The sequence below is a fragment of the Macrotis lagotis genome, chromosome 8, assembly GCF_037893015.1.
Source record: "Macrotis lagotis isolate mMagLag1 chromosome 8, bilby.v1.9.chrom.fasta, whole genome shotgun sequence".
NCBI classification, from domain to species: Eukaryota; Metazoa; Chordata; class Mammalia; order Peramelemorphia; family Peramelidae; genus Macrotis; species Macrotis lagotis.
In genome coordinates this window covers 33,743,949-33,763,276 of record NC_133665.1, presented here as the reverse complement: position 1 = coordinate 33,763,276, position 19,328 = coordinate 33,743,949, and positions in this window count along the sequence as shown.

Sequence of the window (19,328 nt, the reverse complement as noted above, 5' to 3'; positions counted from 1 at the left end):
ATTTGACTTTTCATAAGACTCCTGATGCTACTACACAAACATTTGACTTCTACTCTCTCTTTTTGTCTCTCTGTATTTGTTTCTGTCTCTTTTGCCCAGTATAAGTTCTTCAATTCCATTCTGTATACTCTACTCATCCAAGCATACTCTTACTCTATATCCAGTCGCAGCAATGTCTCTTGCAAGAAATATGTGCACTCAAACTTAGCACATCAACAAAGACTAATTTCATCTATATCATTAAATACTAGTTTTTTTTGGTTCCAGGGAATAAAAACCAACCTTTATCTGCTCCTAGAGACCCAGATACATTGTCAACCTCTGACACCTTGTTCTCAGGTCTTTTCATTACTTCTTGTAAAGAAATCTGGCAGTTGTGATTAAATCTTTAGAGACTATGTCTATGCACCAGGCCAAAGAATTAACATGGCATGCAATTATCTAGATAGAGTTATGAAAGGACACGAAAGGTTGATAAAACTTCTTTCCCACCATCTCTAAGGTACTCTCTAAATCAATATCTATCATAGTGACAATACTTTCCATTGGTAACTATTAACCTTGGGTGTGAATGTATGGGTTCAGAGATGAAAGGGTTTTCTTAAAATCTAAATGTTTTTCTATGGAAAATTCTATGAACTTTCTATGAATATAAATTACATTGTAAGTAATCAATAAAAATGTAGGTTCCTGCAACATATCAGGTACTTTGCTAGATCCTGGGGATACAAAATCAAAGAAACATTGATATCTCATTCTAAATTGATAGACCCACAATTCAGAAAGGCCAGGGAATAAAGAAAGGACAGATCTGAAGCTGGTGTAGGGTAGAATAGAGCTGCATAGTGGGCATCTCTGAGTAATAAGGTAGGGTGAAAATGCAGGATATGCAAAGAAAAGAGAAATGGCACTGAAAGAAAGGCAGTTCTGAATAGAGGACTTTTATGTACTTCACAGTGCTTCCTGGTTGACTCCTGAACCATTGCTCATACCCTACAAAAAGACTTCTATTTGTGCACCATTTGGGAGTTATTTTCCTTTTCTGAGACTGAATGTAATACATACCAAAAGGTAGGATTTTAGGTTTCCAAATTTGAACATTTCCTTCTTTACTCTTCCACCTCTGTTAATTTGTCTTTTTTTTTTTTTTTAGATTTTTCAAGGCAGTGGGGTAAAATGGCTTGCCCAAGGCCACATGGCTAGGTAATTATTAAATGTCTGAGGTCAAATTTGAACCCAGGTACTCCTGACTCCAAGGCTGGTGCTCTATCCATTGCACCACCTAGCCGCCCCTAAATTTGTCTTTTTTATAGGTAATGAATATTTTTTCCTTTTTTCTGTTATACTTTGGAATTTATTTCTAGATAGACACATCAAGTATCTTTTGCTAGGTGGATATGAGCTAAAATATCTCATGCATTTAAGTTATCTAAAGCTCCACTTTCTATGCTCTTATTGGAGCCTGTGAAAAGATAACAACTTACAAACCTCAGGTGGACTTTTCAAAAAATGAGATGATTTTTGTATACATTAAAGAGCTATATGAATTCTAGTTAATATTATTATGGTTATTATTGTAGTTGTTTTTCTTCCACTCCTATATATCACTAATATGGATATTTCTAGTGATGAAGATATTATACCATCCATGCCTGACTGTCCTGAAAAACTCTTGTTCATGTCTTTTTGTAAATACAGAGTTCATTCCTACATGCTTGGAATGTACCTTACATTTTCATAAAAATGCAAGGACATCAATGGACCATATAAGGTACCTATGAGTTACCCTTCATTCTTGTTATCTTTTTTTTTTTGTCAAGTTGTAGGACATCTGGTCATCTTCTTCTGATATTATCCTTCAAACTACTTTTCTTACATAGTTCTTCATTTGTAACCATTCTCTAGTCATTCTAAACTTTTCACTTCTGTAACTATTGTGTTATGCTTCTGTTACCCTTATTGGTGGTTGCTTCAATCACCTCATTCATGCCTCTAGGACCTAGGAGCAATCTCAACAACTACCTAGCTGCTTAAGCCTTTTTATCTCCAGATATTAATTGGAAGTTGCTTCAATCAACACCTACCATATCTAGACACAATAATCACAGATTATTATTTGTGCTACCCTTTCATCTCTTCCAAATTTTCATTCTTGAACCATAATCAACCTACCTTTGAAATTATTCCTGTCAATCTATTACCTTGAGATGTTTACCATCCTTGTAATTTTTCAAACTAAAACATCCCTCTATGGCCACCACTTCCCAATATGTGTTATTTCAAACCCTATTTGAATATAAGCTTCTTGAGGGACTAGTTTTTTAAAAAAACATTTTGTTTTTTTCTCAATGACATGTAACCAAACATTTATAGCATTCTTTAAAAAAATTTTGAGTTCCATATTCTTTCCTTCCATTCTTCCCCTCTCCCTATCTTAAAAAGGCAGACAATTTGAAATAAATTCTGCATGTGAAGTCATGCAATACATTTCCATATTAGCCACGTTGCACAAAAAGGACACTCCCCGCCTCCCCAAACTCTCAAGAAAAAGAAAGTTTTTTAAAAAGTATGATTCAACCTGCTTTCAGACTCCAGTTCTTTCTCTAGAGCTGAATAGTTTTTTTTAATCATAAGTTCTTTGAAATTGTCTTGGATCATTGTATTACTGTTAGCTAAGTGCTTCACAATTGATCAGTGTATAATATTTCTCTGACTAGTTGCTCTCCTAGTTTTGCTTACTGCAATTTCATTTTGTATGAATTAGTCTAAGTCTTTTTTTAGGTTTTTCCAAAAGCATTACAGTCATATACTCCAACTTCTTCAGTCATTCCCCAATTGATGGACATATCCTCAATTTCCAATTCTTTGCCACTATAAACAATTGCTATAAAAATTTTTGAACATATAGGTTGCTTTCCTTTTTTTTTTTTTAAATCTCTTTAGGGTACAGATCTAGTATTGTATCATTGAATAAAAGAATTGGCACAGTTTTATAGTCCTTTGTTCCTAATTGTTCTCCAGAGAGGTACAATCAATTCACAACTCCACATTAGGCATCCCAATTTACCCACCTCCTCTCCAACTATTGTCTTTTTCCATTACTACGATAGGTATGAATTGTGACTTCAGAGTTGTTTTAAATAGTATTTCTCTAATCAGTTGTGATTTAGAGAATTTTTATATGATTATAGATAGTTTTGATTTCTTCCTATGAAACTGCTTGTACATATCCTTTTGGTCATTTATCAGTTGGGAAATCATTCATATACTTGTAAATTTTATTCAATGCTCTATTTATTTAGGAAATGAGATCATTGTCAGAGAAACCATCGTAAAATTTTTACCCAGTTTCCTGTTTTCCTTCTAATCTTGGCTGTACTACTTTTGTTTGTGCAAAATCTTTTAATTTGATGTAATCAAAATTATCCATTTACAATCTGTAATGCTCTCTATCTCTATTTTGGTTATAAATTCTTCCCTTATATATAAATCTGACAGATAAAATATCCCATGCTTTCTCAATTTGCTTGTGTTTTGTTTAAATCATGTCTGTATTTTCAACTTATCTCAAATAATGTGAGTTGTTGGTCTATGCCTAGTTTCTGTCATACTGTTTTCTAGTTTTCCCAGCAATTTTGCCATAAGTTCTTGTCCAAAAGTTTGAATATTTAGATTTGTCAAAAGCTAGATTATTATGGTCATTTATTACTACTATCTATTTATGTACCTAATCTATTTCACTGATCCATCACTCTATTTCTTAGTCAGTACTATATTGTTTTGATGATTATTGCTTTTAAAATGTAAAATGTAGGATCTGCAATTGCTAAGATACCTTCTTTCATATTTTTTCATAGATTCCCTTACTATTCTTGACTTCTGTTTTTCCAGATAAAGCTTGATATTATTTTTAAATCCCTGTAAAATAGGATTTTTTGTGGTAATTTGATTGGTATGACATTGAATAAATAAATTATTTTAAGTAGAATAGTGATTTTTAATATATTGACTTGGCCTATCCATGAGCAATTAATATTTCTCCTTTAGTTTAAATCTCACTGTGTGAAAAGTGTTTTGTAATTGTGTCCATATAATTTATCTACTTTTCTTGGCAGGTAGACTCCCAAATATTTCATATTGTCTGCAATTATTTGAAATGGAAGTGTGCTTTTAATTTCTTGCTAATGGACTTTACTGGTAGTATTTAGAAATGCTAATGATTTATGTGGATTTATTTTATATCCTGCAACTTTGCTATAGTAATTTCAATTAGTTTCTAGTTAATTCTCTAGGATTCTTTAAGTATACCATCATATCATCTGCAAAGAGTGATAAATTTGTTTCCTCATTGCTTATTCCTATCCCTTCAATTTTTTCTTTTTTATTGCTATAGTCAGCATTTCTAGAACAATATTGAATAATAATGGTGTTAATGGTCATCTTTACTTCACCTCTGATCTTATTGGAAAGGCTTCTAGCTGATCCCCATTACAGATAATGCTTGCTGTTAGTTTTAGATGGATATTCTTATCATTTTCAGGAAAGTTCCATTTATTCTTATAATTTCTAGTATTATTATTAGTAGGAATGAGTATTGTAATTTTTCAAGCACTTTTTCTTCATCTATTAAAATAATTGTATGATTTTAATTGCTTTTGTTATTGATATGTTCAATTATGCTGATATTTTTCTTATATTAAACCAGCCTTGCATTCCTGGTATAAATCCTATCTAGTCATTTATCCAGGGTTTAACTCCTGTAATATATTTATGTGATCAACTTGCTAGTATTTTATTTAAAATTTTTACATAAATACTCATTAGTCTATAATTAGTCTATAATTTTCTTTCTCTGTTTTTGCTCTTCTTGGTTTGGGTATTAGAACCATATTTATTCTGTAAATGGAATTTGGCAGATCTCCTTCTTTACCTATATTTATCTTAGTTTCAAGTCTTTCTTGGCTGATGTTTTCAGAACTCTCTCTGGGAGTCTGTAGGTTTTGATGCTTCCAAGGTAGTATGATCTAAGGATTACACTGTTCACATGCCCTTAGCTCTTTACCTCAGAAAAGATTCTATTTCCCCTAGCTACCAGCACTAGAACTCCTCCTAATCCTGGAATGTTGATCATTTCCTGAATTTCCTATTGAAGCAATTGCTGGTTGGGAATTAAGATCAGAGTCTCTGCTTCCATGTGACTGACCACAAGTACTCCTGAAATTGAGACCAGGACTTCTGCTCTCCTGCTCCCTTGTTGACACATGTGTTAGCACTCCTGTTGACCCTGGGACTGTGACCTAGAAATGTGTATGGGCAATTCAGCTGGGAACCTGGTACTCAGGTGTATCTTGGGATGGCAAACCCTCAGGAATGCCAGCAAATGGTCTTTTGCAATAGTCTTCTGACCAGCTGTCTGACCTCTCCCCAGGGTCCATGGACTGAGAGCTCCTGAAGGTGTTGCTTCCACTAATGCATCTACCTCTGAGGATCACTGTTGATTCTGATCCTGTGTGTCATAGTCTTCACCAGGCTCAGTCTCCACTATTAAAGACCTTTTCTACTAACTTCCTAATTTATCTTAGGCTGGAAAAATATTTCACCCCTGATCTTTCCTTTGTTCTGCCCCTCAAGAATTTGATTTGAGCAATTATTTTAAAGTTGTTTGAAGGGGAATTTGAGAGAACTCAGTTGAATGGGTTTCTACTCTGCCATCTTGGCTCTGCCTCTGAGGGACTATTATTATCTTTGTATATCTATCCTCATTCCTTGGCACATACTAAGCACTTTGCAAGTGCTTTTCCATTCTTTAGTTTATTTCAATATATTGGAGCCTGACAACATTTGCTGTGCATTTCCTAATGAAGAGCTCTGTGATAGATATATGATTAGGAAAAAAAATGTAGACTGCCAGGCTTATTCAGAATTCCTTGCTCCATTTGAATGTTTGCTTCATTCTGGAGACTCTTGGGTGATGGTATAATTTTAATATAGTCCAGTTAGGTTAAGCTTCTTATCCTTTTTGTTTGTCCTTGTGTTCTCTTCTAGAAATCCTGCCTGAACAAAAACAGCAACATTAAAATCATTGTGTAGAATAAATTTACTTTTAACATGATTTGACTGGATTTAAAAATCTGTTAGTGATTGGCTGGAAGAGGCCTTTTCCTCCCCCCCCCCACCCCATTCCCTTGGCACTGAATGATGAAAATATGCAAGTCAATGTAGTTCAAGTAAGTTTTCACAATGAAGATTCAGTCAGGTCTATAAAATTATATAAATATAAACACACCTATACATTATATAGTATTTATATATTTATTGTATCAAAAGAAGTTAGTTCCAGGAAAACAGTTGAATTCTTTACAAAGGATTTTTGACACAGAACAGACTCTTCTTTTTATCATAATCAGTGTGAAACTATCTGGTCTCAAGCCATGCATAAATCTGGCCATATGCAATTTGTTGTAGCTCTTAATTGGGGAAAAAGGAGAGTGAGAAAGGACTGAAGCTCTGAGCTCAGCTTGCCAGATGGAAAGGAACAGTGAGTGAGAGGAGAGAGAGAGAGAGAGAGAGAGAGAGAGAGAGAGAGAGAGAGAGAGAGAGAGAGAGAGAGAAAACATACTGATGCCCTTCCTGAAATCTTTAAGTCTACGTGGATGCTTCAAATGTAAATCACCACCTTTTCTGGAGCTCAGAATGATGAATAAAAAGAACACAAATAGCTAATACTGGCACCACTCAGGTGCATCTTGGTGTGGCAAACCCTCAGGAGAAGGTCAGAAAATGAACAAACAGAACTTGATGGCCAATATAGCTAACCATAGTGATAAAGGAGGGGAAAAAGGCACTAACCCTATTAAAATTTTTTATGAACAGTTATATTCCTTCACTGTGACCACTCAGGCTATACCCCTCAACTATTTAAATAAATAAAAATAATAATTTATTACTTACAGAGGAATAGCATCTAACATGTAGGTATCCTTGATACCAGCTCAGACATTTGCTTTCTTGTCTGTCTTAGACACTTTGTATCACAAACTTGGAAAGTTTTTTTTGTAAATTTCCCATTGCATTATGTTGCAATTTAAGAATCTCATGCATTTGCCACTTTGAAAATGATTATAATGGTTTCCATGGTTTATTTTTGGTTCTGCTTTAAGGCTTTCAGCCAGTCTTAAACTTCTGCTGACCCAAAATAGTTTCAAATGTTCAGATGGAAACTTTAGAACCACATTTGTTCCTCAGGTATTCAAATCAGCTTTTGAATTCTTGAAGTCAAAAGAGGCATATTTGCTTGAGTAAATTAACCTTATCTCTACTCCTAGATGAACTAGGTGGGGAAAATTGGGTAGGACTTTGTGAGATACAGGTCAGTTCAAGGTAAAGATGCAGTGTGAAATAGGTCAAGGGAAAAAGTTAATATTCCATACCAAACAATCCTGAAAGTCCCAGGCTATTCCCTCTTGGTCATTTTTTGGACCATTATTGCTTCAGAGTAAATGTAAATATCATTTGTTTCTGTTTTAGCCAGAAACTCTGACTTACCCATCCAGATTGTAATTATATTTTGTTCCTTTTCATTCTTACCTGCTTTAATTTTTGAGAAACCCTGAGTGTCTTACCCTCCCATCTTAAATTTTTATTAGAAGTGAGCATTCTTGACCTTTTCTTTTCTCTCTTACCTACCCTTAATTATTGAATGGCCATTGTCTCAGGAAACTGAGAAAGATCTAGCTTAAAAAGACCAACTGCATTCCGGGCCATCTCTAACTGTCCTGATCTATATTTGGCCACCGGATCCAGATTTTCTGTAGGAGAAAGTGAGAATGGTGACTTTGCCCCGTCCCCCTTACTTAAATCCAATTCACTTGCATGTCATGGCATCATCTCCCTGACATTATGTTCTTTTTCATGAATGAAGGACTAACATCAATCAATCAATAAATCAATTCTGAATGTCCTGTACTAGTATTTAAGCAACAATCAATTTATCAGTTAGTAAGGGACAGCAATTAGGACATCAATAGAACTTGTGAATCTCTACAACCTAGGCCTAATTTTTTTTTTAACCAAACCAATCCTATTTCAGTATCTCTACCTCAGGTGCCTGCTCTGAGTAGTCTGCTTAGCAGACAGTGTAAGGACATTATAAGAAGTAGCTCAGAGATGTCACCTTATTCTTATCAGATAGGTTAATACAACAATAAAAAGGGAAATGACAAATACTGGAGGGGATGTGGAAAAATTGGGACACTAATACATTGTTAGTGGAATTGTGAATTAATTCAAACATTCTGTAAAACAATCTAGAATTATTCCCAAAGGGATATAAAATTGCATACCCTTTGACCCATTAATACCACTACAAATTCTGTATTTAAAAGAGATCAAAGAAAAGGGAAAAGGACCTACTTGTATAAAATATTTATAGTAGCTCTTTTTTGTAGTGGAAAAGAATTGGAAAGCAAGGGGATGCCCATCAGTTTGGGAAGTGTTAAACAAAATTCTGTATATTATTACAATAGAATGCTTTCAGAAAAAAACTGGAAAGACTTATTTGAAGTCACAAAAGTGATCAGAACCTGGAGAACATTTTACAATATTGTAAGAATGATCAACTGTAAGAGACTTAGCTACTCTTATCAAGATAAGGAACCAAGACAGTTCCAGAGGACTCATGATGAAAAATGGACCTACCTTCAGAGAGACAGCTGCTGAATTCTTTTAATGCAGGTTGAAGCATATTTTTTTAAAATCTGTTTTTGCTTTGTTATTTTGTTTGTGGTTTATTTTGCAACATGTCTAATATGGTGATACATCTTGCACAGTTTCACATGAATATGATATCAAGTCACTTGCCTTCTCAAGGATGTAGGAGGGACTGGAGAGAATTTGGAACTCTGAAGTTTAAAAAAAAGATTGTTAATTGTTTCACATGTAATTGGGAAATAAATGAAATAATTAAAAATAAAGAAAAAAGGAAATAAAGTAAAAAGACCCCATAGATTTATATTTCTATGAACCACATATGTTCCCTACCTTATTGCAGTATACTTCATGTATATACCCACACTTTTCACTGACACAGTATATATGTATGTATGTATTTGTGAGATGTTTTCTAGGTTCATGTGAATAGATGATATTTTGTAATTAGTTGTTTTCATTAAGCTATTTTAGTAAAGGTCTTTGTTTTGAGCTAATTGTAACTGGAAAGGGCCAGGGAGTTATATATTTATGAATGTAGATTCACAGAGCACATTGAAACTAAGTTAATTAATTCTCCTAGAAGGATACTCCTAGGAATTTTAGTACCAATATTCAATGGGGGTAGAATGAGGGGAAAGGGACAAGGGAGAAATGGGGTTCAGAATGAGTAGTCCCTGACAGTACTACCTAAATATGCCCAAGCTACGGTCAACTGTGTTTACATATCTTTTTGTTTAGTGATTTTTTTATTTGATATTGTCAAACTTTAGATTCGAGTTCTCTTATCATTAGGCTTCCTTATTAGTTCATCTCATTCTAAATTCTAAGCTCACAGGATGGCAAAAGATACTTAAGTTTTACTTTCCCTCTTATAAAAATATAAAATTACAACCTGACTATTCAAATTTTATTAAAGTTTGATGAGATAGTTTGGTAGCCATAGCAAAGAAATTTAGTCATGTATCTGTTCATAGCTCTTTTTACTGTTTATCCCATTGTAGCAATAGCTCCTTTCAAAAAAAACCATGTAAGTTTTTTTTTGAATTTTTAAAAACAAAACCAAGAGCATAATTTTGCTAGGGAAAGTAGAGAAAAGAGATCTGTGGAAATCAAATATATTACCCATTATCCTAAATTACTCAGGAGAAGAAGCCCACAGAAGCATTTTATGGTACTTTGTAGAACGCAGGAATGCAACTTTTGAATGAATGGGAGATGCTTCCTTTATGAGAAATTCTGGATTTCTGTGGTGACAAATGTCTACATGGTGATTGACCAGTGAATAGTTTGTTTATCAAATTCTAAAGCAAATAGTCAAATGAAACTTTCACAAAAGACTATACCACAAACTGGAAATTCTTTCTGGCATTGGTCAGTTTCCAAAAACATATGTGGTTTAAAAAAATTCATGCTATTTATGCATGTATGCATATATATGTATGCTTAAATACACACATTAAATACATGTACATGAATTCCTTTCTAGTGATTGTTTTTTGAAGCTGACCAAAAGAATTAATCTTTACTGTTTTTAGGTGGTTCACATATTCTTAAGTCAGTTAGTGGACCACATTGGACAGATAAAATCCAGGTATACAATTCAGGTAAGAAAAAGATTTCATTGTTTTAAGAGAAATATTACTTTATCTGTTACTTAAAGTCATGTTATCTGTGAATTCATTCATACCTGTCAGTTTGGTTAAAAGGACAAAAAAAAGAAAATTATAAATATTGGAGGGGTTGTGGGAAAACAGATATTCTAATGCATTATTGGTGAAACTGTGATAGAGTTCAATCATGGAAAACAATTTTGAGCTATGCCTCAAAAGCTATTAAGCTATGCATACCTAAGTTTAGACCATAAAGAAATAAAAGGAATAAGAAAATAATCTAAAAATATTTCTAGTAACTCTTTTTATGGAGCAAAAATTTGGACTGAAAGGATGCCCATCAATTGGGAAATGACTGAACAAATTATGGGAAAAGAATGTGATAGAATTCTATTGTGATCTAAGAAAAACCTGGGTAGATTTGTATCAACTGATGCAAAGTTAAATGAACAGAACCAGAACAAATCATACAATAACAATATTGTAAAGATAATTAATATTAAATGACTTACAATTATGAATACAATGAACGAAAGATTTTATGATGAAACATGTTACCCACCTCCAAATAGAGAATAGTCTTAACATGTTTGAAGCATATTTTCTTTTTAAATTTCCTTCCTTTTCCTTCCTTCCTTCCTTCCTTCCTTCCTTCCTTCCTTCCTTCCTTCCTTCCTTCCTTCCTTCCTTCCTTCCTTCCTTCCTTCCTTCCTTCCTTCTTTTTTCTTTTGGGACATGGCCTGTATGAAATTTTTTTTGCATGTCTATACATATTTGTAGTGAATTTTATTTTTCCTTTTTCAATGAGTAGGAGGGAAGGGAGAGGGAGGAAAATTGCAACTGAAAATAAAATAGAATTAAAAAAATAAGAATTCAGTTGTTGGAGGTGGTTCATTAAATTTTCAGTGTGAGCATTTATACCTCAAAAATAGGGAATTGCTACTAATAACAGTTTGATTTGTTGCTTTGTTGATTGTCTAGACTTAAGAAAGTATTCATTTAAATACTTAATTTAAGGTAAATTTAAAAGTATTTAAATACTTAATTTAAGGTAAATTTAAAAGTATTTGTACACATACATACATACATACATACATATATTTATTTATTTTTCCTGGGCACATTTAACAAATAAATATTATCAGTACACTTGTGTATATAACCACACAGCTTTTAAAAAAGTTACCAGACCAGGTTGAAAATAAATTCTTGGAAGGAAAGCATAGTTTTTCATTTTGTTTATGTATTGTAATAATTTGCCTTGTGAAGGACAAACAACAACAACCTCATATGCACATAATTGGGGCTTAATAAATGTTTGTTGGCTAGAACTATCTAGGTTGAATGTATGGTGGGCTAGGGAAACACAGCAGCTCTCATTTGCAAGACAGTATTACAAGTCCAAAATAATTCTTCATTATTATTTTTAAAATCTAATATTGTTTGCAGGCTTGAGTAATGTTTTAAATTGTTGTTCTCATTATTAGTTTTGACTTGTGTGGGCCTAGGGTTGTAATAGATGATTTCCTAAATTCCTTCCAGCTCAAACAGTCTGTGATTCTATTTATTCATTTATTTTTCATTCAACAACTATTTAACTATGGGCAAATCACTATTCTTTGTTCTAATTCTGGTGTGTTGGAGAGAGAGCACTAAGGAGACCCTAGTTATATTATCAATTTATTATTAACTATGTGACCTTACACAGTCATCTTATTTCTTTGATATTCATTTCCTTATTTGAAAAATGAATGAACAAAGTAGATATTTGAGAATAATTCTATGTGTAAAATTCTATATATAATTCTAAATTTTATATACAAAAACAATAACAAATATTTATACAATTCTTTACAGTCTCCAAAGAGTATATATAAATATATATAAGTATATGTATATATATATGTATATATAAACTCATTAAGTCTCACAAAGCTCCTTTGAGGGAAAGGCTATTATTATTATTATTATTATTTACAAATGAGAAAATTGGTATGAAAAGGTTAAAGGTGGCAGCCAGGTGATAGAATGCTGGGCCTGGAGTCAAGGAGACCTTAGTTCAAATATAGCTTCAGACACTAGCCATGTGACCCTGGACAAATCACTTTACTTCTGGATGTTTTAATCCACCATAGAAGGAAATGGCAAGTATCCTTATTAGGAAAACCCCCAAAACAATATGGTTCATGGGGTCACCAAGAATTGGACATGACTGAACAACAGTAAGGTTTAATGACTCATCCTGTCACATAGTTAACAAGTATCTGAAATAAGATTTGAATTCAGAGCTTCCTGAATCCAGAGCTTCAGCACTCTATTCATTAGACAACACTGCCTCTCTTGCCAGGGAAAGAGCTTGAAAACACACATAGGTCTTGGTAGTTTGCCCTACATTCCCATGGCTATGGATCTATCAGATTAAATCATCAGACAAATAATAGTCAAGGGCCTTTGTTAAAAACACAGGTCTTTGAGCAGCTAGATGGTGCATTGGATAGAGCACTGGCCCTGTAGTCAGGAGTACCTGAGTTCAAATCCAGCCTCAGACACTTAATAATTACCTAGCTGTGTGGCCTTGGGCAAGCCACTTAACCCCATTTGCCTTGCATAACCCCCCCCCAAACACAGACCTTCTAAATGGTTAAATGAGATAACATACATAAACCACTCTGTAACAATAAAATGCAATATAATTGTGAGTTATCATTTTTTATCATCAAGTCTGGGACCAGGAAGCAGGAACTGAGTCTGAATTCTGCTTGCCCATTACTTAGATTCAGTAAGAATTTTAGATCAAATTAATAGGCAAGCACAATCACCATGAGTGATGTCATAGTATGTGACTAGCTCTTCTGTGTTTTTGGACCTCTCTGACTTTAGAACACATAACAGCTCACTCCTAATTACATAGGAGATGGTAGAAAAGTTACTGAATGCTCTATTATTTTAAAATTAACACAGGAATAAGTATAATTCTTGATTTGAAAAACCTCAAAAAGTCATGGAACTTTTGGACAGCACATGTCAAATTAAGGGGAAAGAGATCTTCCATATTCTGTCAAAACATCAAGGACCCAAAACCCAAATCTTAATTCCTCTTTGCTAGGGACAGGAGTGTTTTTGTGTGTGTGTGTGTGTGTGTGTGTGTGTGTGTGTGTGTGTGTGTGTGTGAAATGGTTTGCTGTGGATACACACTGCCATCAAGTTTTAGATTCTACTGGAGAAGGACCAGAACCCTGAACCCCAAAGAAATGCTTCCAGGCCTCTGTCCATAACCATCATCCTGGGAGGCAACTTCTTTCCTTTTCTTTTCTTTTCTTTTCTTTTCTTTTCTTTTCTTTTCTTTTCTTTTCTTTTCTTTTCTTTTCTTTTCTTTTCTTTTCTTTTCTTTTCTTTTCTTTTCTTTTCTTTTCTTTTCTTTTCTTTTCTTTTCTTTTCTTTTCTTTTTCTTTTTTCTTTTTTTTTTGCAAGGCAAGTGGGGTTAAGTGGCTTGCCCAGGGTCACACAGCTTGGTAATTATTAAGTGTCTGAGACCGGATTTGAACCCAGGTACTCCTGACTCTAGGACTGGTGCTTTATCCACTGCGCCACCTAGCTGCCCCTCCACTGCACCAACTAGCCGCCCCTCCACTGCGCCACCTAGCCGCCCCTATGGGAAGCAATTTCTAAGGAGATACAGCCTAACAACTGTTCTGCAGGTGCTTCAATCACAGCTAATGAAGATTCTTACCAAAGTCCTTGGCCCTATCAAATGATTCAAGCTCAGAAATATAGCATGTTTTAAAGTGGAATGGATATTGTATAAAAAAAAATTGCCATCTGCTTTGCTGCAGACTGAGGACTATGGGACTTTTCTATCTGACTTGTAATTAAAACCTTTCATATGTGTTTTCCCCCTAGTTAGAAGGGGAACTCCTTGAAAGCAGAGATAGTCTTAACTTTTTGGATTTATGCTCCAGTGCTTAACACAATGATTTTCTTGCACATTTTTGTTGTTCCGTTTTTTTCAGTCCTGCCTGACTCCTTGTGATCCTATTTAAAGTTTCCTTGGCAGAGAAAATGAACTGCTTTGCCATTTCCTTCTTCAGTTTATTTTACAGATGAGTAAACTGAGGCAAACAGGGTTAAGTGACTTACCCAAGACTCAGCTATTGTCTAAGGCCAGATTTGAACTTGGGAAGTTGAGTCTTCCTGACTCAAGGCCTGGTACACTATCCACTTTGCACACCATAAGTGCTTAATAAATATATCATTCATTCATTCATCATTCATGTGACTTACATGAAAATAAGACCCTGAATAAACTTATGTTAAGATCTACATTTCTCTTTTTCTTTTAAAAGACAGAATTAGGTGCTGTTTTCCAATTCTTATAGTTTATTTTGTATAGTTAAGCTCTTGTATTGTTTATTGATCAACTTTTGAGATGAGTTTGAATTTTAGATATAGTTATCTCAGTTTAATCTACCTTGATAATCACATATTAAATTTCTACTCTGTGTGAACACAGAGTAGAATTCATAGGGAGAAAAAAAGACTACATGAATGCAAAATCCTAAGATGAAAATTAGATTGTGATAAGGGTGAAAGAAAGTACTATAAGAAAAACTGAGGCATGAGGAGTCACTTTCAGTTGTGGGGTGAGATAGCAAAAGCTTTATGAACCTGGTTCTTGAAGGGAAGAAGTTAAGGAGTTCAACTGGCAGGAAGTATGCTTTTCAGCTCTGACCCTAAGTCTAACTTATACAATGAGCCCAGGCTAAAGAGGACAGGATGAGCTTAGGGTCCAAATGGGTTGGAAGAAAATCTGTATGAAAAGAGTAACATGATTTAAGGCTGGAAAAGTGGGTAGGCATCACACTATGAAAAGCTTTAAATGAAGGAATTTGTATTATATTACAGAGAAAAGTTACAGAAAAAACAAAAGGTTTTGATCAAGACAGTAACAAGTTCAGAACTATAAATTATGAGTGGGTTTTTTTTAACCTGATGTCTACAAATATAGATTTTGGAGATACTATGAATGTGGATATGGGAAAAAAACACCACATGTTTATTTCTACAAAATTGGCTTCCTTTGTATTCCTACGTATTTTAATTTATGTTCTTGAAAACATTTGAGAAGGTGTCCATAGGCATTACCAGGCTCTCATAAAGATTCATGATACACAAAAAGGTTAAGAATTGTTAGGTTGGGGATAGCTAGGTGGGTGCAGTGGTAGAGCACTGGTCCTGGAGTCAGGAGGAGCTGAGTTCAAATTTGACTTCAGACACTTGACACTTACTAGCTGTGAGACCTTGAGCAAGTCACTTAACCCTGATTGCCTTGACCCCCCCAAGAAAGAACTTTTGGATTAAGAGTATTATTTGGAATATCTGGGAAGGATAGATTGGAGAATGGAGATCCAGGAGGCAGGGAGAACATTTAGGAAGCTCTTTTAATGACCTAGGAAATGAGGGCCTGAAGTAAGTTTCTGCTAAAATGAGTGGAAAGGAGAAGATTTCTATAAGGAATATCCAAGGGGTAAAATTAATGAAACTTGTTAACTGATTGAAGTTAAGAAATGAAGGATTGGTAGATTTCAGCAACCCTAATCCCTAGTTCTTAGTATCAAATTGCACTTTTTTTAAAGATTTTATTTATTTTGAGTTTTACAATTTTCCCCCCTATTTTTGCTTCCCTCCCCTCACCCCCTACAGAAGGCAGTCTGTTAATCTTTTTTTTAATTTATTTTTTTATTCTCATTTTGTACAAATTTTTTTTTTACATTAATAAAATATTCTTGTTTACAAGTAAACAAAATACCTCTCCTCCTCCATGAATATAGATAGACTTGCTTGGGCGAAAAAAGTAAAGGGGAGAGAAAAAAATTAAAATTAAAAAAAATAATAGTAACAATTGTAGGTATGGCCAGGTGGCACAATGGACGAAGCACCAGCCCTGGAGCCACGAGCACCTGAGCCCATATCCAGCCTCCTAAACCCAACAATCACCCAGCCGTGTAACATGCAAGCCACCCTATCCCCACTGCCCTGCAAAAACCAAAAAGAAGAAAAAAAAAAAGACCCAAAATAAAATAAAATAGTAATAATAGTAGGGGTGGCTGGGTGGCAGACAGAGCATTGGCCCTTGAGCCAGGAGCACCTGGGTCCAAATCCGGCCCCAGACACCCGAACATCACCCTGCTATGTGGCCCCAGGCAGGCCATCCAGCCCCACTTGCCCTGCACCCTCCCCCAAATAATAATAACAAAAAATGTGCTTGAGTCTTTGTTCCAACACCAACAACTCTGTCATGGGTGGATCTCATTCTTTATCATAAGTCCATCACAAAAGTTACTTCCATAATTTTCCACTGTTGCCATTGCTGATCGCTACTCCCTCCTTTCTTATTTCTCCACTACCATGTACTCTATTTTCTCTCTCCTTTCACTCTGACTCTGCTGTAGGGTCGTTGACTGGCTCAGCAGATAGATCCCTGGTCCTGGGGCCAAGAAGCCCTGAGCCCCCATACCACCCCTTAGGCCCAGAATCCACCTGGCCCTATGGTCCTGGGCAAGCCTTCCAATCCCAACCCCTTGCAAGAAGTAAGAAAGAAAATGTGTTATATCTGACCACTCTCCCCCCATGGTCCATCCTCTCCTCTTTTATTCACATCCCCACCCCTTCCCCCTGCTCCCCCCTCCTTCTTACTCCATATGTCTATACCCCATTGAGTATATATGCTGTTTCCTCTCCTAGCCATCTGTGATGAGAGCAAAGGTTCCCTCATACCCCCTTGCCTCCCCACTTCCATATCATTGCAATAGCTCATTGTAATAAAAAAAAATCTTATGTGAAATATCTTGGACTATTACCCCTCTCCTTTTTCTTTCTCCTATTACATTTCCCTTTTTTTCTATTTACTCCATTTTTACACCATATTTTATCTTCGAATTCAGCTTTCTCCTTTGCTTCAACTATAAAAGCTCTCTCTACCTGCTCTATTAACTGAGAAGGTTCATATGAGTATTATCCGTGTCATTTTTCTATGCAGGAATACATGCAGTTCATCCTCATTAAGTCCCTCATATTTCCCCCCTCTCCTCCAATCTCCATGCTTCACCTGAGTCCTGTATCTGAAGATCAAACCTTCTGTTTAAGCTCTGGCCATTCCAAAGGAACATTTGAAATTCCCCTGGTGCATTGAAAGTCCATCTTTTTCCCTGGAAGAGGACATTCAGTCTTGCTGGGTAGTTGATTCTCGGTTGCATTCTAAGCTCTTTTGCCTTCCGGTATATTGTATTCCAAGCCCTATGAGCTTCCAATGTAGCTGCTGCTAAGTCCTGTGTGATCCTGACTGCAGCTCCATGATATTTGAACTGTGTCCTTCTGGCTTCTTGTAATATTTTCTCTTTGACTTGGGAGTTCTGGAACTTGGCTATGATATTCCTAGGGGTTGTTTTTTTGGGATCTCTTTCTCTGGGGGATCGGTGGATTCTTTCCAGTTCTATTTTGCCCTCTGCTTCTAGAATATCAGGGCAATTTTCCTGTAGTAATTTTTTGAAAATGATGTCAAGGGTCTTTTCCTGATCATGACTTTCAGGTATTCCAATAATTTTTAAATTATCTTTCCTAAGTCTGTTTTCCATATCAGTTGTTTTTTTCAATGAGATATTTTACATTTTCTTCTAATTTTTCATTTTTTTTTTGTTTTGAAGTATTGATTCCTGATTTCTGGTAAATTCATCAATCTCCCTGAATTCTATTCTTTGTCTGAAGGATTTGTTCTCCTCAGAGAGTTTTCTTATCTCTTTTTCCATCTGGCCATTTTTGCTTTTTAAAGCATTCTTCTCCTCAATAACTTTTTGAACTGTTTTATACATTTGACCTAAGCTGGTTTTCAGCATGCTATTTTCTTCAGCATTTTTTTTTGGATTTCCTTGACTAAGCTGCTGACTTCATTTTCATGTTTTTTCTGCATCTCTCTCCTTTCTTTTCCCAGTTTTTCTTCCAACTCCCTCATTTGATTTTCAGTCTTTTTTGAGCTCTGTCATAGCCTGAGCTCAATTTCTGTTTTTCTTGGAGTCTTTAGATGCAGGAGCTTGTGCTTCCTCATCTTCAGACTGAGTATTTTGATCCTTCTTGGGTTCATTTGCAAAATATTTCTCAGTAGTCTTCCATTTGTTTCTCTGCTTGCTCATTTTCCCAGCCTGGGCCTGGTTTGGGGGTGCTTCTTGAGCTTTTGGGACACTCCCACAAGGGTGTCGGTGTGTGAGGCTCTGTCCTCCCTCCTGGTCTGTGAATGACTATATGCACCCCCCTCTGCCACGCGGCTGAGGTGGGGGGTCCCTGCTGTTCTATGGGGGGCCCTAGACTATGATCAGGATCTGAATGTGGTCAGAGCCCCAGAGTCCTGTTCCAGGGGCAGAGGACAGAGCTCGGCAGTTTCTCTTCACTCCCCTCCCTCAGCTCAATGGGCTCATGCCCTGGAGGCTCCTGCTTACTGGCTCCACCTGCTTCTGTTTCCAGCTCTGGGCTGAAGAAAGACCAAGCTGCTCCCTGTGTGCCCTTAGGGCTGGGCTCCAAGTGCTCACTCTGGCAGAGGTCCCCTGCTGTTCCCCCACTTTGTGCCCGGTGCTCCTCGGGGTGCAGCTCAGGAGACTCCCCCGCTGCTGTGAGCTGAGGCTCCCAGTGCCCTGGGGCTGCCTCTGGGAGGCTGAAATTCTTTGGCTCTGGTGGGCCACCCCTCTGGTAGGCTGCCTCTCTGATCCGGGGGAGCAGAGCCTTTCTGCTCTTTTCCAGGTTACCTTGAGTAGGAGAACTGCCTCACTGGGTCCCTTTGTGGGTTCTGTCTCTCGAAAGTTTAGTTAGAGTCCTTAGCTGATGAGTTTTATCAGAGAGCTCCTAAGACTGGATCCCTTCTTGTTGCTATCTTGGCTCCGCCCCCCCGTTAATCTTTACATTGTTTCCATGGTATACATTTATCTAAGTTGAATGTGATGAGATAGAAATATCATATCCTCAAGG